This window comes from Pongo abelii, chromosome X (assembly GCF_028885655.2).
Source record: "Pongo abelii isolate AG06213 chromosome X, NHGRI_mPonAbe1-v2.0_pri, whole genome shotgun sequence".
Taxonomy (NCBI): Eukaryota; Metazoa; Chordata; class Mammalia; order Primates; family Hominidae; genus Pongo; species Pongo abelii.
The window spans coordinates 6,686,113-6,708,563 of NC_072008.2; the positions used below are offsets into that span (position 1 = coordinate 6,686,113).

The 22,451-nt window shown below is 40.0% G+C and overlaps 1 protein-coding gene across 2 annotated transcripts in view; it reads right to left on the reverse strand.

The window, feature by feature from the left end:
• Positions 1-317: 317 nt before the first annotated feature.
• The window catches only part of PUDP (pseudouridine 5'-phosphatase), a 441,859-nt gene continuing 419,725 nt past the window's right edge, over positions 318-22,451 (reverse strand). For both annotated transcript variants that reach the window (XR_002912965.3, XR_008518006.2), the window contains 3 exons: positions 18,645-18,699; positions 15,706-15,833; positions 318-950 (listed from right to left, as the gene is read on the reverse strand). The gene's annotated coding sequence lies outside the window, so the exon portion shown is untranslated. The remainder of the gene's footprint in view (positions 951-15,705; positions 15,834-18,644; positions 18,700-22,451) is intronic.

Below are 22,451 nucleotides of genomic sequence, written 5' to 3' on the forward strand. Positions count from 1 at the left end.
GGCCACCCACACTGAGGGAGAATTTCCACCACTCAGTCCACCAACTCCTATGCCAATCTTCTCTGGAAACACCCTCACAGACACACCCGAAAACAATGCTTAACCAGTCATGTAGGTGTCTCTTAATTCAGTCGACACCTAAAATTAACCATCACAAAGGACTTTGGCTTGTTCTGTTGTTACCTTAAATTCACTTAAATAGAATTGTGCCTCTGCAAAAGAAATTCAGAAACATTCAGTTAGAAAGCACCAATTACTATTTCAAGGTTAACTGTATATTCACACATGAAATATTGGCAAAACAGGATGAGTGTCTTCTGCAATTCCATTATTTTAATTGTCAGAGGAATACAATATCAGCATAGAAAGTTTAAAACAAAACAAACAAACAAATTCAAGATTACTTAAATAATAAACAAAATGTGGTGTATATACACAATGGAATATAATACAGCCTTAAAAGGGGAATGAAATTCTGATACATGCTACAACATGGATGAACCTAGAGGACATCACGCCATGTGAACTAAGCATCATGCCAAGTTAAACAAGCCAGACACAAAAGGACAAATATTGTATGATTCCACTTGCATGTGGTACCCAGAATAGTCAAATTCATAGAAACAAAAAGTAGATTTGCTGTTACCAAGGTCTGGGGAAGTGGGAAAGGAGTGATGAGGAGTTATTGCTGAATAGTTATGGAGTTTCACTCTGGGGAAAAGAAAAAAGCTCTGGAAGTGAATGGGAGTACCAATTGCACAGGGGAATGTACTTAATGCCACTGAACCATGCACTTTTAAAAGGTTAAAATGAGGCAGGCTCACACCTGTAGTTGCAACCATTCAGGAGGCTAAGGCAGGAAGATCTCTTGAGGCCAGGAGTTCAAGACTGCAGTGAGCCACGATTGTGCCACTGCACTCCAGTCTGGGTGATATAGAGAGATCCAGTCTCTAAAATAAGTAAATAAATAGGTTAAAATGATAAAGTTTATATTATGTATATTTTACCGCAACTTCTAAAAGATTACCAGAGTAAACATCAGACATGATATATGATAATTTCTTAAAGGATGGGTGGAATTCAATACACAAAAGAAAAGTGAGATGCCGTGAAGGTGCAAGAGATCAGAATATGACACCCAAAATATGCCACTGTTATGTAAGGATTATTTTGAGAAAAGGCAGACACACAATGAGGCTCTCTGCCCTTTCCCAGCTGCCTAAAAGCAAAACAAATTTTGCCTTGCTTCCCTTCTTCCCGACCAGGGGCAAGATGGCACCAAAAAGAATCCAATAAACACACCTTACCAAATAACCCTCATCAACCATCAGCATCCCCTTTATATTCACCTTCCCACCATTTACAGCCCCTAAAAAGTCCAAAAACCCTTGTCCTTTGTTGTGTCACTTGTCTACAAGTGTATCATTCTTTGAATGGTATAAAAGCCTCCAAGTCTAGGTGCTTCTTGGGGGATGAGGCGGGATCTTTTCTTTGTGAAGCACCCCCCAACACCACCAACCAACAATGCAACATAAAGCTTAGCATCAAGTAAAATGTCTATGCTTTTCTCCTGTTAATTTGTCTTTTGCCAGTTTGTGTTGCAAGCTCATCCACACAACCCAAGAAAGTAGAGGAAATTTTTTCTCCCATACAAAGAGGAAGAAATCCTACTAGAGGGTCCTTCACTAATAAAAAATTCTACTAGAGGATTCCAAGCAGTGCACCACATTCAGACTTGTGGCTGGGTGCATCCTTCTACAGCAGCGGTTCCCAACCTTTATGCCACCAGGGACTGGTTTTGTGGAAGACAATTTTTCCATGGACTGCAGTGGGGATACAGGGGGATGATTTCAGGATGATTGAAGTGCATTATATTGATTGTACACTTTCTTTATATTATTATTACATTGTAATATATAACGAAATACAACTTATCATCATGTATAATCAGTGGGAGCCCTAAGCTTGCTTTCCTGCAAATAGACGGTCCCATCTGGGGGTGATGGGAGAAAGTGACAGATCATCAGGCATTAGATTCTCATAAGGAGCACACAACCTAGATCCCTCAGATGTGCAGTTCACGATAGGGTTCGTGCTCCTATGAGACTCTAATGGCATCACTGATCTGACAGGAGACAGAGGTCAGGTGGTAATGTGAGTGATGGGGAGCGGCTGTAAATGCACAGGAAACTTCCCTCACTAGCCCGCCACTCATCTCCTGCTGTGCAGCCCGATTCCTAACAGGCCACAGACCCGTCAGTGGCTGGGGCTTGGGCATCCCTGCTTTAGCGCACAGGATGGATTGCAACACACTAACAAGAAACATGGTTGGAAACACAATTTAATGGCAGCCTATGAAGTTTGCACTTTCTTTTATAACCTTGTAGCAACTCTGGAGAAGCACCTATCATCATAATCCATATTATTTTCCACAGTTGAGCCCTGTTTCACAATGTGACTGTTAATTTTTGATGAAGCTCCTTTAAAGCAAGAAACTTGGGTGGGATTTCCTGAAATCCTGGCTGGATTACCCAGAAAATGCACTTCCCACCCTACCCCCCTCAAAAAACAAGTTGAATTCTTAAAATACTTTTAGTAACTCAAAACAAGGACCAACCAAGGAGAGATGCCCTAAAGAAAGAATGGCCTATCTGTTTCCACATTCCTGAATGGGGACGTCATCTTTTTGTCACCCTCATAGAAAGAATTCTTCTGAAATGCCAACAGCCTCTGGTAGCATTTGGGAAGCAAGGATCCCCCAAGCAGTGTGAGAAGGGCTGTGTTGAGAGAATTTTCCAAAATAAGACTTGTCTCTCTGCCAGGGTAGAAAAAGCCTCTGCAGCCCGAGGTAGGACACTTGGTGTCTCCCTTTTGCTTCCTTAATCTATAAACCATGGCCCATGGCTGTCAGATAGCTCCAAAGAAATGCTGAGGAGATTAATGAGATTGTATCTGTGGAATCCTTGGGGGCTCTGGGAAAATGTACTGCATACAAAATTAGCTGCATTTTGACATTAGCCTGTATGCTAATACCGCTCACATCGACTAGATTATTTAGCAATGGCAGAAAATGTAACTCCTTCTCCTGGTTCTTTATCATTTCATCAAATGAAAATGACCTTTGCAAATAAATAATGTATCAGTTTCTTTGGCTGCCGTTGCTTTCATCATGGTCCATTTATTGCCAGGATCTCCATGACCAAGGTCCCAAGACAACCCTCTGAGGATGAATAGCATCAAGGAACAAGCTCTGGCCGAGGTCCCAGAAATTCTCGTTTCTCCAGGAAGAAATGTCCCTTAAACGTCTAGAGGTATGACCAGCCTAATGCTGTCTTCCTGCCACACCCTCTAAACTGTGCTGAAATTAGTGGTAGTGACTAATCTACTCAGTTTTAAATACAGCAGAGAACTCAAGGCAAGAGCTACCCTCGATGAAGCCACCTGTGCTCACAGGTATATATATTGAACACACTTGTGAGCAAGACAGTGCATGTAGAGTTTGTTCTCTAAAAACACTGACAGATGAGCATGGCTCAGGGAATTGGAAGATCTGAAAAAGAGCACATCACTCCAAGGCTTTATGGTAAAGCTGCTAGAATCATCCTCTTAGAAGATTTAGATTAGGAAATGTCACTCCCCCCACTTCAAATCCCCATTGAGATCGCATTGCCTGTGAAATAAAACCCAAGGTATTTAGCATAGCACACAGGATCTTCCAGGGTCTGGTCTCTCACTTGCTGTTTAATCTTACCTCCCAGCGCGTGGTGTTATTGTGCCCTGTGCTCTGATCACACTTCTGTTTAATTCATGATTCTTTTGATAAATCACACACTCTCAGGCCCTTATACCCATCCTCCAGTCCCAAATGTCCTTCCACTCCACTCCCCTTCTATCTTCAAGTCCACTTATCCGTTGTGTCCAGCTTTTAGTCCATCTGCTTTGGAAAATCTTTCTTGTTCTCCCAGACAAAAGGAAACCCTCACTCAACAATGGTGCCTCCATCACCTGAAGCGTTTATCACTGGGTTTAGAGAGTCATTGACAGTCTCTGAATTCAAAGTGACATTGGTGAGAAGTCTCAGCCCCCTCCTTCCTTGAACATTCGACAAAAGTTGCTTGAGTGGAATTGAGTATTTCTGACTGATGTTCTTAAAATGATGTAATTTTATGCTCAGACTATAGGGTGATGTATTTCCATCATCTGTTGGACAATTCGCTTTTAAGTCAGGGACTTAGATACATTTTATTTGTAAAGTTTCCTTATTTTCTCAAACCTAAGGCACAACCGGAGAAACTGGACGTTTTAAAAGCTAAATTTGGGCCAGGTGTGGTGGCTCACACCTGTGATCCCAGCACTTTGGGAGGCCAAGGCAAGTGGATCATTTGAAGTCAGGAGTTCGAGACCAGCCTGGCCAACATAGTGAAACCCCATCTCTACTAAAAATACAAAAATTAGCCGGGCGTGGTGGTGAGCACCTGTAATCTCAGCTACTCACAAGGCTGAAGCAGGACAATCACTTGAACCCGGGAGGTGGAGGCTGCAGTGAGCCGAGATAGTGCCACTGCACTCCAGCCTGGGCGATAGAGCAAGACCCTGTCCAAAAACAACAACAACAAAACAAACAAACAAAAACAAGCAAATGAAAGCTGAATTTGGGAGCCTAGCACACTCTAAGCACAAAATTTTCTAATCACTCCCAATCTTCAGTTCACATTAATGATATAATCGTCCATATCATCTGACCAGTTCAAGACAGACTCAGCTGCAGCTGGAAACAGGTAACACCTCGAAACAGGGCAGTTGACTTGGACCCATGCATAAACCACTGCTTGGAAATGCAGTGTAAACTAGAAAACTGTAGCTAACTTGAAGACCTTGCCACCCTTCCACTCCATTCCCAGAGTTAAATAGAGGTGAGTCTTGAAAGCAAGCCTCACTCACTCTTCATGGACTGCATTGCTGTGACCTCTCAGGACTGACATCCCCTAAGTCAGCCGCCTGTTCCCATCAGTCTAGACCCAGCAGAAATGGTTGGCATCAAATGTTCAAGGAGCAACACTTTGGCAATGTCATTATTATTAAGTGCAACAAAATGAACTATTAACACCATCCGTTCATTGTGGTGGATGTCAGACGTGCCGTTCCAAATAGTGCAGAAGCTGCTGACGCTGGATTTCGCAGAATAAAATCACCTTCTGCTCACTCGGCCAAACAGTAGGAGCACATAACTGTGTGCCACAGATCTGGGGTTTTTCTGTGTGTTTGTTTCATTTATAATTATTTTTGATTATCCAATTTCCTCCAAAGCCAATAAGAAACACTGTGTACGTCCCAGTTTTCCTCCATAGCTGGAGGTTGTGACACACCCAAAGCCTCATTGTTGTAAATCTCTTCAAAGTACACAGCTCATCAATTGAAGACTGGGTTCCATGGAGAAATGGGGGAAAAAAGTGTGGAGCTGCACTGATCACGTATGTAAATTCCCTTTTGTGGAAATGTCCCAACTGGGAGGAAATATCACTGAGAATGTCGGGGACAAGAGAAAACATCCCCTTCACCCTCTGAAGTTTCACTGAAAATCACTGACAAGAGGCAGATTAATAGGAGAAAAGGCACAAACATTTATTTCATAATATTTTTATGTGACACGGGAGCCTTCAGACTGAAGACCCAAAGATACGGGGGAAACTGTCCATTGTTATGCTTAGGTTCAAGCAGGTATGAACAAAATCCATGTAGAAATAGCACTGGAGGAAAAGAGCCTGATCTAAAGCAAATGGACTGAGTGTGGAAACCCAGCCAGGCCTGTCTGTGTAGATTCTTCTTGCCTCTCTCTGAGCAGTGCTCCTTCCTTCTGGGTGTGCTGCGAGACCCTCTCTGGAATGCGGGTCTTAGGATCTACAGTCAAACCAGGTACATCAGAGGATTTCTTTACGGCCAGTTTTGACACTGAGAGGTGATGGAGGGTAAGTTAGAGTCCTATTTTAGGTTTTATGTCTGGCTTTGGAGCAAAAGGGGCTCTGGTTTCTATGAACCACCTTGGGGAGGAGAAATTATAGTTTTTATGAGGCCTGGAGGGAGAATGGGACTGACAGACACGAGGGCAGGAGAAGGTGAGAAAGAAACTATTGCTTCCGAGGCTTCTTCCGAGGCCTTCATTTTGGGATAGTGTTCTCTGAGCACAACATTAGCTAAGGAAAAGACTTAGGCTTTGTCTCCGTAGTAAATGCTGGTCCATGTGGGGTTGCACAAAGCCTTCATTGTGTCCAATTCACCGCAGCTTCTGGGACCTTCCCTGTTGTGCTCTCAAAGCCAGGGAGCACTGCTTCTCCACTGTGTCCAGCTCACAGGCCCTGGGTGCCTCAGGCACAGCCAATATTCTGCTTTTACATCTGATCACCTATAGTCGCATCCTCAGACTGTCAATCTACAGAGTGTGCAGCATTCAATGTTTATTTCCTGGAGTCAGCATACTCGGGCTCTGGCTGGAGTTGACTCATCTCTAAACTGCTCTCCACATCCACAAAATAACTGCATGCCACCTATTGGTGCAGGGCTAGGGAACCAAAGGATGCAATGCCCTCAAGGTGCCACATTTCATTTTATTTTAATATTTATCTATTTATTTATTTTGCGTGTGTGTGTGTGTGACAGAATCTCACTCTGTCGCCCAGGCTGTAGTGCAGTGGCGTAATGTCAGCTCACTGCAACCTCTGCCTGCCAGGTTCAAGTGATTCTCTAGCCTCAGCCTCTGGAGCAGCTGGAATTACAGGCACGTGCCACCATGCCTGGCTAATTTTTGTATTTGTAGTAGAGACGGGTTTTTGCCATGTTGGCCAGAATGTCTCCAACTCCGGACCTCAAGTGATCTGCCCACCTCGGTCTCCCAAAATGCTGGGATTGCAGGCATGAGCCACCACGCCCAGCCTATGAGCCAAATTCTAGTGGGAATTTTGGAAACAGTGCTTTGGAATATACAAATCATGAGAGCTTAAACTCCGGCAATGATAAGGAGCTCCTCATCTCTCTAGGCAATAGGCAGCAAGATGAAGCGGTTCAATGATTTTGGCTAGAAGAACAAGGAGGGTCCTGCACCTTCACCATGTTCATCTTGGGGATTCTGGGGAGCCATATACCGTGGAAGCAGCCCTCACAGGATCAGGACTCCAAAACTCAAGAAAGACAAAAGCCCCACGCTACTAAGTCTTCCCTTGGTCCTTGCAATTCTGCATAAGAAACACCAAAAGGGGCGGGCACAGTGGCTCATGCCTGTAATCCCAGCACTTTAGGAGGCTGAGGCGGGTGGATCACTTGAGGCCAGGAGTTCCAGACCAGCCTGGCCAACATGGTGTGACCCCGTCTCTACTAAATACACAAAAATTACCTGGGCATGATGGCGCGCCCTGTGGCCCCAGCCACTTGGGAGGCTGAGGCAGGAGAATTGCTTGAACCCAGGAAGTGGAAGTTTCGGTGAGCCAAGATCGTGCCCACTGCACTCCAGCTTGGGTGACAAAGCCAGACTCTGTCTCAAAAAAACAAACAAAAAGAAACATCAAAAGGCTTAATGTTGGGGCTCAGAAACAATTCCTGGCTCCTCCTCCTCTGAGCCAGGAATCCTGTCTTTTCATCTTCACATCCCCCACAATTTGCACAATGGCAAGTCCATGGAGATTCACTACTTAATGGAAAGGATCACTAATTATTTAACTTTGTTTTTTTCCATTTGAAGCACAGTGTCTAGAAACAAGATGCCATTTCCAAAACTTTACATTTATTTACAGATAGTCCTTGTCTTACGAGGGTTTGAGTTACAATTTTTGGACATTATGATGGTGCAACAGTGATATGCATTGGGTAGAACTCATACTTTGAGTAATCATACAATTTTTTTCGCTTTCAGTATAATACTGAAATAAATTTCATGAGATATTCAACACTTTATTATAAAATAGGCTTTGTGTTAGATGATTTAGCCCAAGCATAGGCTAATGTGTTCTGAACATGTTTAAGGTAGGCTGGGCAAAGATATGATATTTGATAGGTGAGGTGTATTAAACACATTTTCAACTTACTATATTTATTATGGGCTTATCAGGATGAAACCCCATCGTAAGTGGAGGAACATTTGTGTATCTCCCAGGAGAGACCACAGTGAGCATTTTTCTGTTGGGACATACCTTTCTTTCTCAGCTGACACAAGCAGGCCAGGGCATAGGGTGTGGTCTGGGAGCCCGGGAAGGGACTGTCGGGCACTATGGATCCATAGACTGAAGCCGTCTCCAGACGGAAAAGTGAAGAGCACAGCTTAAGAGGGAACAGGTCCCATTTCAAACTAATAATGTTAACAACAGAGTCTCCAATGGTTTAGAATTATTATTATTATTATTATTACTAAGAAAGGGTCTTGCTCTGTCACCCAGGATGGAGTGCAATGATTTTACCTCACTGCAGTCTCAACCTCCTGTGCTCAAGCAATCCTCTCACCTAGCTTCTCGAGTAACTGGAACTCCAGGCGCACACCACCATACCCGGCTAATTTTTGTATTTTTTGTAGAAACAGGGTTTTACTATGTTGCCCAGGCTAGTCTCCAACTCCTTGATTCAAGTGATCATCACGTCTCAGCCTCCCAAAGCGCTGGGATTACAGGTGTGAGCCATCATACCCAGCCTCTACTGGTTTATTCATTTTACATGAACCATAGTATGTATTTATTATAGAAAATGCAAAAGTTTAGGACATTCATCTAGATTCAACCATCAAGAAATAATCATTGGAAAATTTAGGTAGGGAGATAAATCAATAGCTAGATGATAGATAGCTACATGGATAAATAGGTGATGGGTGGATAGATAGACAGCTAGAAAGGTAGATAACAAGGTATGATAGATACACACAAATGATGGAGGATACACATGTGTGTAAATTAAAGGATAGATGCATAGATAGATCAGTCTATATGTCTTTTGATATATAGATAGATAGATATGATAGATGATGATAGATAAATGGAGATGATAGGTGATATATAGATATGATAGATAGATGGAGATGATAGATAGATATGATAGATACATAGACAGATAGATACATAGATAAATGGAGATGATAGAATGATAGATAAATAGAGATGACAGATAAATGGAGATGATAGATGATTGATGATAGATAGATATAGGTAGAGATATAGATGTATATATATAGATAAAGATGTGTCTTGTCTATTGGATATATTTTGTTGACTCATGTATTGCAAGTGATTCTTCAAACCAACCTTCATTTATTTCTCCTTTAACACATCATTGTCACCACTCAGAACTTATGTGTCCTAAATTGGCTGCCTGTTCCAGTTAATCTAGACCCAATAGGATATGTATATATATTCTGCAGGAGATAGATATAGATATGTGTGTGTGTGTGTATATATATATATGTGTGTGTGTGTGTGTGTGTGTGTGTGTATTTTATAAGGACATATATCCTTATAAATCAAAATATATATACACATAAAATATACAGGAACATAAATACGTATACACACATATTTTTATAAAAATATTTTTTACCAAAAAGTGGTTCATATTGATCATATTTTATTTTAATTTTATAAACCGACATCCTTGACCCATATTATTTTTTCATTTAATGACAGATCATGATCATTTTTCCATCCCAATAAACATTTGTACATCATTTTGTGGCCCCCGCAGCATTCCATTGTGTGGCTATGCTTTTATTATTTAATCATCCATGCTCTGGATACTTCTTAGTTTTGCTAAATGGCCTTAATCTAACAAAATTGTGCATCTGATCTCACCCCCAAAATGGTGTTAAGTAACAGGTAAAGATTTTCTCCCTGAGAGAAAAAGATGCATAGAAGAAATGCAACATTCAGTAGTTAGACTAAGCTCAGACACTGTCAAGTCATGGCTAATGATACATGCCTGTATATTGCCTTACTCATGGAATGTATTCAATAAATGATGCCTTAATCAGTGAAACTATGTAATTGCAGATAACTAGACTTTTTTTAAAAGGGCGAAACAAGCAAACATTTGTAAGAGGCTGAATAAATAGCTCTCCTTCACAACATGAGTTATGTATCAGTTGAGGTAGACAGAGGACTCAGGACGAAGTGAGTTCAAAATGTTGGTATTATCGCTGGTGAATTGAACACTGGAGGCCATGATTAGGTACGTAGCAGCCCTGGGGTTCCCTGGATAGAGATCCAGAAGTGGGCAAGCTTACCCACAAAACTGCAAGAAGCACAGAACCACCCACTGCCCTATCTTGCATGGCTAATAGTAGATCTGAAGTGAGGTGTGGGAGAAGCCAGGCTGAGCTGCCAAAGGCAGGGAACCCAGGTGAGAGGCCAGGGGTAGGGACCAGGGAAATATCTTCCAACAGAAACCCAAGGCATGTCAGAGAAGGGCTCCCACGAAAATAGATCATATTCTTGATTCTATCTAATATCTATTAATCACCAAAATAAAAGACAGGCTTAGAGGTTCTTCCAAAACAATAAATACATACTTGTGAGCCTAAAGGAATGTTAGCTAAAAAAAAAAAAAAAGTCTCCAATTTGCTTCCATAGCTGTCTTCACCATTTTTGAGAAGATGCTGATTATTTCAGTGGGAAGCATTACATATAAGCTGGTGGAATGGCTCATGGCTGAACTTACCCAGAATGGTAAATCACCATCTTACTTGTGAAGCTAATGTGTCAGCAGAATTCATATTTGTGCTGATTATTTACTTTAATGCTGATAAAAAGTGAAACGAACGGCTTGAAGAAAAAATATTCATGATAGACAGCAGCGTGCAGAGGCTGGGACTGACAGCTACAATGAATGGCTTGGTGGACCCTGATAGTAAATGCAATTACTATCCAACTCTGTAATTAGACACTCTGAAAAGAATAAATATGCATGTCAAGAGGAAAGTCCAGAAGCAGATAAACTGAGATGTGAACCATGTGCTGATGGGTTTACACATGATCTTTGTTCCCTTCTTTACCAAGTCTCTGAATTTCTGAAATTTGCTTTTCCTTTAAATATATTTCTATGTATGTATTTTTTTTTTTTTTTTTTTTGAGACAAGGTCTTGCTCTGTTGCCCAGGCAGGAGTGCAGTGGCGCAATCACAGCTCACTGCAACCTCAAACTCCTGGGTCCAAGTGACCCCTGTGCCTCAGTCTTCTGAATAACTGAGAGTAGAGGAAGACACCACCATGCCTAGCTATTTTTTTAAAGTTTTTGCAGAGCTGGAGTCTTGCTATGTTGTCCAGGCTGGTCTTGAACTTCTGGTCTCAAGTGATCCTCCCACTTCAGCCTCCCGAGTAGCTGGGACCACAGGCACAAACCACCATGCCCAGCTAATTTTTTAATTTTTTGTAGAGACAGGGTCTTGTCGTGTTGCCCAGGCGTGTCTTGAACTCCTGGCCTCAAGTAATCCTTCTACCTTGGCCTCCCAAAGTGCTGGGACCATGGGCATGAGCCACTGTGCCTGGCCAGAATATATTAAGTCTTAGAATCAGAGGAAGTATATGTTACTTCCAGGAGAAGAGTGACTGATTCATCCTCACCTTCGGTAGGAGGGAATGCTAGTACTGTGCTATTGGCTCATTTTTAACCATTTTTAGGACTCCCATCTTGGCTTTAATATGCTTCCACCTTTGATGGCTAGCACCTGGGGCACTTTTTCAGAATGATACCCTTGGGTTGCTGGAGCGATTGCCCCTTTATGCACAGAGAGCTGTAAGTGTCTGGGATTTTGTATCTCCCTTCCTTTCACTAGTGGCTGACAGCTATGGGGCATCAAAGCTTGCTGCTTTGGGTTGGAACAATACTGAGTGTATTGACAGGATGAGGCTCCTCTCTGCTGTCAGTACCCGATACCTGGCCTCACATCTATTCTTGGTTTCTTTTCCTTCTGTCCTCCTTCCTGCACTTCCTACCAGACTCCTCCTGGAAGCACTTTGTGGTGAACACCTGTGGTCCCTGCCCCCTTGTGCTCACAGCCTACATAATCCCCTCCCCTTCAGCAGGGACAAGACCTACGACTTGTTTCTGGCCAACAGAACATGGCCACGGCAAAGAACTTTTGCAGATGTCAGTAAGGTTCCAAATTAGTTGACTCTGAGTTCTCTGAAAGGGGAATTATCTTTGGTGGATTTGACTTGATTAGGTGAGGAGCAGTAAAAGGCAGATATGGTCTTCCCTGAGGTCAAAGATTTTCTCTCTAATTAATTTACATTTTCACTAACAGCATAAAATCATTCCCTTTTCTCCACATCCTCACCAACATCTATTGTTTTCTGACTTTTTAGTAATAGCCATTCTGACTGATGTGAGATGGTATCTCATTGTGGTTTTAATTTGCATTTCTCTGATATGATTAGTGATGTTGAGCATTTTTTTTACATGTTTATTGGCCATTTGTATGTCTTCTTTTGACAAATGTCTTTTCATGTCTTCTGTCTACTTTTTAATGCTTTTTTTGTTCTTGTTGAGTTATTTGAGTTTCTTGTAGATTCTGGATATTAGCACTGTGTCAGATACATAGTTTTGCAAATATTTTCTCCCTCCTTGTAGGCTGTGTGGTTACCCTGTTGATTTTATGGAAAACAATACGGAGATTTCTCAAAGAACTAAAATTAAAACTACCATTCGATCCAACAATCCTGCTACAGGGTATATACCCAAAGGAATAAAAATAATCGCATCAAAAAGATGCTTGCACTCATATGTTCATTGCGCACTATTCACAATAGCAAAGATATGGAACCAACTTAAGTATCCATCAACAGAGGACTGAATAAAGAAAATCTGGTATGCAAATTCCATGGAATATTTACTACTCAGCCATCAAAAAGAATGAGATTATGTATTTTGCAGCAAGATAGATGGAACTGGGGGCCATTGCCTTTAGTGAAACAATTCAGAAACAGAAAGTCAAATATTGCACAATGTCACTTATAAGTAGGGGGTTAAATAATGTGTACACTTGGACATAGAGAGTGGAATAATAGACACTGGAGACTAGGAAAGGTGGAAGGGTGGGAGGAGAGTGAGAGATAAGAAATTACTTAATGGGTGCAATGTACACTATTCAAGCAATGGCTACACTAAAAGTCCAGACTTCTCCATGGAATTTATCCATGTAAAAAAACTGCACTTGTACCCTGTAAACCTATAAAAACTTTAAAAATCAAAAAATGCCTTAAAAAACAAAGACTTTCTCCCTATTTCTGGACTATAAGAGACAAACTCCCATGCTGTGAGGGGGCTTATGAAGATAGCTACAGGGCAAAGAACAAACCGTAGGTGGTTTCTTGGAGCTGAGAGCAACCGCTAGCTGACAGCCAAAAGGGAAGTTTCAGTGCTACAGCTGCAAGGAGATGAATTCTGCCAACAACTTGCAGAAGCACGAGAGGAGATCTTCCCCCAGAGAGGCCTATGTGGAGACCTCGACCCTGGCTGACACCTGGATTGGAGCCTGTGAGACCTTGAAGAAGGGAAACCAGCTCTCTTGCTTGCTGAGGCTGCCATGACAAACTATCACAGACTGGGTGACTTAAACAACAAATTTATTCTCTTATGCTCTGGAGGCTGGAAGTCCTAGATCAAGGTGTGGGCAAGGCTGGTTCCTCCTGAGTCCTCTCTCCTTGGCTTGTAGACGCTGTCTTCTCCCTGTGTCCTCACACAAGTCTGTGTCCCAAACTCCTCTTCTTATGAGGACATCAGATTGGATTAGGTCCCACCTTACAAACTCATTTGAACCTAATTACCTCTTTAAGGTCCAAGGCCCCATCTCCAAATCCAGTCACATTGCGGGGTAGGGCTTCAACATATGAATTTTGGGGAAACACAGTTCAGTCCATAGAAACAGCTAAGCTATGCCTGGGGATTCCTGATCCACAGAAACTGTGAGATAGCAAATGTATGTTGTTTTAAGTTGCTACTTTGCAGTAACTTGTTATGTAGTAATTGAAAATCAATCAAACCTGCTTCAAATGAGGTGAAGGTGTTAAGATTGGTGGATATCCCTGTCAATCATTTTTGCCCCAGAGGAGGTTACAAAAGAACCTAGAACATCTCACTCCCCTGTCCCATTGATCTGTATGTCCACCTCTCCAAAAGTCCAGATTTTCTGGGAGAAAGAAATATGCTTAGCAAATCACTAGTGCATGAGTTGTCTAGTGTATTAGGTGCACGCCCAATCCACAGTCAATAATTTTCTCAATTAATATTCTTTAAGATGAATTTTGAAGTGGATGTTTCACAACATGGTAAGCTTCAAATAAGTCACATTGATAAACTGGCACAGCCACTATGGATGACAGTACAGAGGTTCCTCAAAAAGTTAAAAATAGAACTATCTGATGATCCAGCAATGCCACTTTTGCATATATATCAGAGGGAAACAAGATCAGCGTCTCAAAGAGATATCTGCACCCTCATGTTATTGCCACACTATTCACAATAGCCGAGATATGGAACCAACCTAAGCGTCCACCAATGGATGAATAGATAAAGAAAATGTTTATACATACATATATACATTTATTCATATATATATACACATATACGTATATATATATATATATATGAATAGTATTTGGCCATTAATCGGAAGTAATTCCTGCCATTTGGGACAACGTGAATGAACCTGGAGGGCATTATGTTAAGCAAATTAAGCCAGACAGAGAAAGACAAATACCATATGATCTCGCTTAGATTTGGAATCTAAAGAAGTTGAATTCACAGAAACAGAGAGTAGAAAGGTGGTTACGAGGGGCTGGGAAGTGGGGGACACTGGAGAGATGCTGGTCAAAGGGCACAAAGTTTCAGCTATAAATAATTTCCGGGGATGCAATCTACAGCATGGTGACTGTAGTTACCAATACCGTATTGTTTACTTGAAATTTTTTAAGAGAGTGGATCTCAAATATTCACACTATCCCCAAATAATAACAATAACTATGTACAGTGATAAATAAGTTATTTACCTAGTGCATAGTAAAAGTTTCATAACGTGCTCATTTATCAAAACCTCACATGGTACACAGTAAGTATATTCCATTTTTACTTGCCAATTATACCTCAATAAAGGTGGGGGAATAAAAGAATTCATATTTCTATTCTATGGCCCTGTGTTCTCTGATTCCCTCAGTGTCTGTTTCTGGAATCCAACCAAAGAGACTTTCCCTTGCCCATCAGAAGAAAAACATGCTGGGGAAAATGTCACAAGAACGAACTGTTTAGGTACAGCTTTGTGTCACACTTTGAGGTACATTATTATTTCATGATATCCTGGGTCAAATTCCTTTTCATTAGTTTAAATTTACATTCTTTATTTAATTTTATTTTTGAAAGAAAAGATGCAAATAACCCATATGACCTTTAACTACAGTCCTCAGGTAAGTGACAGCAACAACTGAGAGATTTTCTTCAGGCTGATAAATTTAACATGATTTAATGAAAAAAAATGAAGAAAAACACAAGTTAGGCTTGCAAAGTTTCTGTGAGAAATCCTCCTTTAGAAATTATGCCAGCTTTTCATGGAAAGCAATTGCAACACAGCAGAAAGCAATCTGCTCATGGAACCCACCCCAAGTCAGGTGAAGGTGTTATGATTGATAGACGTCCCTGCCAACCATTTCTGTCCCAAAAGAGGTTATAGGAGAGCCCAGAATATCTCTCTTACCTTTGCAATTGACTTCACTCATCTACTTCTCCAAAGGTTTAGATTTGCCCAGAAAAGAATGAAAAGGAAGAAGTCTCACCAAAGCTGAGGGCTGAAAACCATGTTGGTAATCTCCAAATGTTGTGGTTCTAAAAGAACAGAGGGCAATGGAAAAATACAAAACATTTCAGATATAAAGTATCTAAAATATACTTACTATAAGACATAAAAGCCCATTATGAGGAGAAATAACTTTATGTGTTATAGGACATAGCAGAAGATGTAACAAATGGATAGGTGCATCATGTTCACTAAAGGGAAGATTCAATATCTTTACGATGTTTGTCATCCTTAAATTAAGCTCTATATTCCATGGAAATCACCTATCAAATCACAATACAGCATATCCTTAAACTGGACAAGTTGATTCTTATTTCATATGGAATGTAAGTGGCCAAGAATCACTAACAATATGTTGAAGAATACTCATAAAGATGGGGAAATCTCCTAGTAAATAGCAAGACATTAGAAAGATTGGTGGAACACTGGATAGACCACACTTAGCAGAATAAGGAGACAGGAAATAGAGGAATATACAAAAAGACATTGACAATATGGCAGAAATTTGGTGTACAACGGTGGGAAAGGAACAGGCTAGTCAACAAGCAATTGCGTGTAGAAATGGCGGGGAGAGGGTGGCAGGTCCCTTCATCGCACTACCAAAAAAAAAAAGAATTAAAAATCTGCTGGATTAAAAATCTAAATTTGTGCTGGGCATGGTGGCTCATGCCTGTAATCCCAGCACTTTTGGAGGCCAAGGCGGGTGGAACAGTTGAGGTCAGCAGTTCAAGACCAGCCTGGCAACATGATGAAACCCCGTTTCTACTAAAAATACAAAAGATAGCCAGAGGTGGTGGCATGCGCCTGTAATCCCAGGTACTAAGGAGGCTGAGGCACAAGAATCACTTGAACCCTGGAGGCAGAGGTTACAGTGAGCCAAGATTACACCACTGAACTCCAGCCTGGGCCACAGAGAGAGACTGTCTCAAAAAAAAAAAAAAAAAAAAAAAATCTAAATTTAAAAGGAAAATGCCCAAACAACTAGAAGAAAGTATATTAAAATATTTTTATGATCTTGGACTGGGGAAAGTTTCCTGAAGATACTAAATGCATAAATTTTAAAGGAGAATATTGGAGTACCAAACTGCAAGACAGTCAAAAGTTTCTGTATAAGAGAAGACATTGGAAACCACGCTAAAAGATAAGCCATAGACGAACAGATGTTTAAAAGGAATCAAACCCTAAATGGATTATTTCCTACTCCCGCAAGAACTCCTGCAAACCAATAAGGAAACAGAAGACTTAGAACAAAGTGACCAAGTAATATAAGAAGGTGATTCAGAGTAAAGGAGATTGAACAACTAAAAATATGAAAATTTGTTCAACCTCTAAAAATTAAGAAAGTATGCCTTTAAACAACATTTGATACCAATTAGAATGGTTAAAAGAATTACAAGATAGGATAGCACCAAGTGTTTTCAAGATGGTGGAAAATGAAATTTTTCACACTCTTTTGATAATTCTGTAAATCTGTTAAACTATTTTGGAAATACCTAGTAAAGTTGCAAATGTACCTCATTGTGATATTACAAACTAGTAATTTCATACACACAAACAAAAAAAGCTCATAAATAACCAGCGATACACAAAGTATTGTTTGCAGTTAAAATAAAAACCACAATAACCTTAATGTCAGGGCATATGTACAACAGTGAAAAATAAATGAATAGATGTACATACGTGAACCTGGATACATCTCAAAAAGCATACATGACAGCCTGGGCAACACAGTGAGACCTCCGTCTCTCTAAAAACGAACAAAAAACAAACAAACAAAAAAATTAGCCAGGCACGGTGGCACATGCCTGTATTCCCAGTTACTCAGGAGGCAGAGGTTGGAGGATTGTTTGAGCCCAGGAGGTTGAGGTTGCAGTAAACTATGACCGTGTCACTGCAGTCCATCCTGCGTGACAGAGAGAGGCTCTGTCAAAAAAAAAAAAAAAAAAAAAAAAAAAGAGAAGAAAAAAACAAGTGGCATAAATATATAGTTTGATATTATTTATGCATTTTTGTTAAAAAGAGAAAGCTATACTACAGATTGTTTTTAGAGATGTATGCATATTACATAAAAATGTGATTGGCTCAGGAGACTAAGGCAAGTGGAGAGAAGATCACTTGAGCCCAGGAGTTCGAGTCCATCTTGGGCAACCTAACAAAACCCCACCAAAAAAAAAAAAAAAAAAAAAAGCCTGATTGATTTGGAAAGATAGATTCTCCACTACTTGACACTACTTGAGGACAGTGGGTATTTCTAGGGAGGATGAAAAAGTAAAATGTAAGTGGGGCTCCAACTGTATATGTTATATTTTATTTCTGGGGAAAATTGGAGCTTCGGTAAACATGGCAAAAATGTTAGTATTTGTTAAACATGAGTGTTGGATCTATGAATGTTCACCATATTACTCAAAAAGATTTTTTTTTAATTTAAGAAGCTCAGTTGATTGGGTTCAGCAAAATATGTCGATGGCAGATTTAATTCAAAATCGGAAAGAAATCTGTTCCTGTTTTATTCCAAGATTAGCCTTATTTTATCTTGCATTTTAATCTTTTCCCCTTACATTTTATTTCCGTTAAACGACACTGCCTAAAATATAACAATTCCAAATAAAAGCAACCTTACGTATAGTGTAATTTAATGTGCAATAATGTCAAAAGTCACATCCCATGGCAGAGATGGAAAAAAGCACAATTTCAGAATTTCTTACAAAAACATATTGCCTGAGTTACAATATCTCAAACAATCAAGTGAATAAATTCAAACCTTGAAAGGTCGACGAATAATAAAACCATCTCATTATGCATTTACTAAAATGAGCAAACTTATACTTCATAAAACTTACGAATTGCTGCTGTTTGCAACTGTATGCTGTACAGTTTTCATTTCTCTTTTCTATTCTTCATGACATTTTCATGATATTTGGAAAGAAAAATACAAAAACATGAATTAGAAACCACTCATTCTCTCTCCAAAAAAAAAAAAAAAAGGAAGGAGGAAAGGGTGGGGGAACCAACAAAAGTAGGAAAATCCTGCTAGCATATGTTCATTGCAAGGTCAAGTGAAATTTGTGATTTCAGGACTTATCTTAAATGAGCTCCATTTGATCCCCCAGTTTTTATATTTTAATAATTTCTGCATTAAGCAGTGTTCTAAATTAAAGTAAGAACTGCTCTTGTATGCAGGATTGTTTAACCAGATGGCTTTTTGATCTCACTCGGTTAAATGTTGGAGAAATATTTGTAAGAGTGAGGGTTCCCACCCCCCATCCACCATGAGCTGCGGAGAAACGGCAGCTTATCAATATGGGTTGAAGGAGTTAGAAGACCTTTTCACAAGTCTCTTCTAATCAACCCAAGCCTGCAGTCTGGCAGCATGGAGCACTCTTAATACCAGGTACTTGAAAGAAAAAGAAGGAGTTCTTTTTAAATAAACAAACTGGCAATGGAACAAAAGGCAACTGCTAACCCTCCTTCCTCCTCATTCTCATCGCACGCCCATGCTCTGTAAATGCTTCCTCTTGGGTCCAGCATGGTTGGTCCCCAGTGACATGGCCATGGATGGTGATAGAACTGGCACAGGTGTGTTTCCTCCCCAAGGATGCCACCAGGGGAGGGCTGAGAGAATGGAACTGATTCTCAGAATATCATCCCTACAGGATGGATGAGGAATTCCCAAGGTTATGATAAAGTGGAGGCATATATTGTCTTGTCTTGTATATATTTAGTGGATACAAGTGCAGTTATGTTGCATGGGTACATTGTATAGTGGTGAAGTCTGGGCTTTTAGTGTATCCATCACCTGAAAAATGTACATTATACCCATGACATAATTTCTCATCCTTCACCCCCTTCTCACTTTCCTATCCTTCCCAGTCTCTAATATCTATTATTTCACACTCTATGTCCAGCTGTACACATTATTTAGCTCCCTCTTTATAAATGAGAATATGTGGCATTTGACTTCTTGTTTCTGAGTTATTTCTCTTAAGACCATGGTGTATATATACCACATTTTCTTTCTCCAATCATCCACTGATGGACTCTTAGGTTGATTCCATATCTTTGTTACTGTGAATAGTGCATTGTTCAAAAGAAGACATAAAAATGGCCAAACAAGCATATGAAAAAATGTTCAACATCACTAATCATCAGAGACTTGCAAATTAAAACAATGATGAGATATCATCTTACTCCTGCAAGAATGGCCATTATTAAAAAGCCAAAAAGATTACAAATGTTGGTGAGGATGCAGAGAAAAGGGAACTCTTATACACTGTGAATGGGAGTGTAAATTAGTACAACTTCTATGGAAAACAGTATGGAGATTTCCCAAAGAACTAAAAATAGAACTACCATTCGATCCAACAATCCCACTGCTGGGCATCTACCCAAAGGAAAAGAAATCATTGTATCGAAAAGACACCTGCACCTGTATGAAGGTATTTCATAATCCTCCCTGTAGCTCGTGAACACACAAAGCAAGCAGGAACGTGTCCTCTTTTCCTCCCTTCTCAAATCTCTCACCTTTCAGAGGACGGTTTATCTCTCATTGACTTATTTCTCCTACTTTAGAGAAGTAGCAGGTTTGAACATCAATGGCCCTTCTTCTTGATCATGCTGAAGGTGACACATTATAACAACACTTAGGAATTAAAATGGGTATGGCCATGTGTCCCAACATGGCCTCTCTGGGAAGCATAGAGAGCAGGGGAGACTAGAGAGAGGTTGGTTAACGGATATGAACTTACTACTAAATTGGAGGAATAAGTTTCTGTGTGCTGTAGCATTGTATGGTGAACCATAATTATCAATAATTTAGGGTGTATTTTCAGAAAGCTAGAAGAGAGGATTTTTAATGTTCCCAACACGAAGAAATGATAAACGTTTGAGGTGATAGATATGCTAATTAACCTGATTTGATCATGACACGTATACATATATCAAAATATTCTTCTGTACCCTATAAATACGTACAATTGTTAAAAATAAAAGGAAAACATATATATTCTAAAGCAAATCCTGGTATGATTTAACATTTTCTTCTTCTCAAGTTGAAATGGTCATAAAGCACACAGTTATAGAAATGTCACACACATCTAAAACCAGCCAAGGGAAATTTTTTTTAACGTGTACGGACAGTGAAAACATACTACTCAGGAAGCCTTCCTGGAAATACATAAACACTTGGAGATGTGCTCCAATAAAATGAGAGCCTAATCAATTGAAGTCGATTCATTTAATCAATTAAATTATATTAAATAAGAGACCAATCAATTAAAATCAATTTCAATTTTTTTACAATTTACTACGAAAGGCAGTAAGGCATGAGAGGAGAAGTGCTAAATAAAGGGTCTCTTTAAAGTCTAAATAATTCCAAGAAACACCATTACAAAATGGAATGTAAATGCTATATTCTTGAAAAAACTTATAACAGTGTGATAAATGATGATTATGTAATTTTTTAAAGGTATATATATTTGAAAATTTTTTCTTGGGAAAGCAGAAGAAATAACGCTAACGCACAGGTAAAATTTAATGGATGACAAAATGAAAAAATCATAAAACTGATAAACAGATTCAGGTATAAATCTCTGACTACCTCTTAAAAATGTTCAAGACGAGAAAAAGATAAAAATAAAGATGGAGAGAAAGAGAGATTGGTAAAGTAGAAAACAATAGAATTGATAAATGGGCTATAATTATAGATAAGGATGACATGACAGAATCTTAGAAGTACTTAATAGAACACTATCCTATTAAGTTTTAAGATCTGTATAAAATCCATGCTTAAAATATAAATTTATAAATTAAGAAAATTTAGACTAACTAAAAAGACCAATTACCGTGGAAGAAATCTAACATGTTGTTAAGGATCTTGACTTCAAAGAAGGCAAATTTCCCCTCTGAAGAATTTTGGAGAATTTATTTCTCAGCACTTTTTACCACTGGGTGTGCACTCCTGTCTTGTTGGATCCAGCTGGCTTAATGAGTCGACCAATCATATTTGAGAAGGAGGAACATGGTCATAGGTGGAGAAGAAATAATTTTAAAACCAGCTGTCTTAGTCAGATGGCCAACCTATTTTTATATCCCTGTGGCCAGTGGGTGTGGCTGTCATCCCAGCATGCACACCAGCTGTAGAATTATGGGGGGCTACCTGCTTCCCAGAGCTAGGCACCCTCAGAGAGGTGGTGCAATAGCACAGGTGGCACAGGATGACACAAGTGCTCTTCAGCTGAACAAACAGATTCAAGCTATCGATGTCACTGTGAAACCTGAGACTGAATGCCTGTAAATCAAAGAAAATGACTGAGCCAAGTCTCAATCAGGAAGTTGAGGTTTATTAGGAGGTTTATTTATTAGGAGGTTTACTTGCTGTATTAGTCCATTTTCATGCTGCTAATAAAGACATACCCAAGACTGGGGAATTTATAAAGAAAAAGAGGTTTAATGGACTCACAGTTCCACGTGGCTGGGGAGGCCTCACAATTATGGCAGAAGGCAAAAGGCATGTGTTACATGATGGCAGACAAGAGAGAATGAGAACCAAGGAAAAGGGGTTTCCCCTTATAAAACTGTCAGCTCTCATGAGACTTATTCACTACCACAAGAACAGCATGGAGGAAACCGCCCCCCATGATTCAATTATC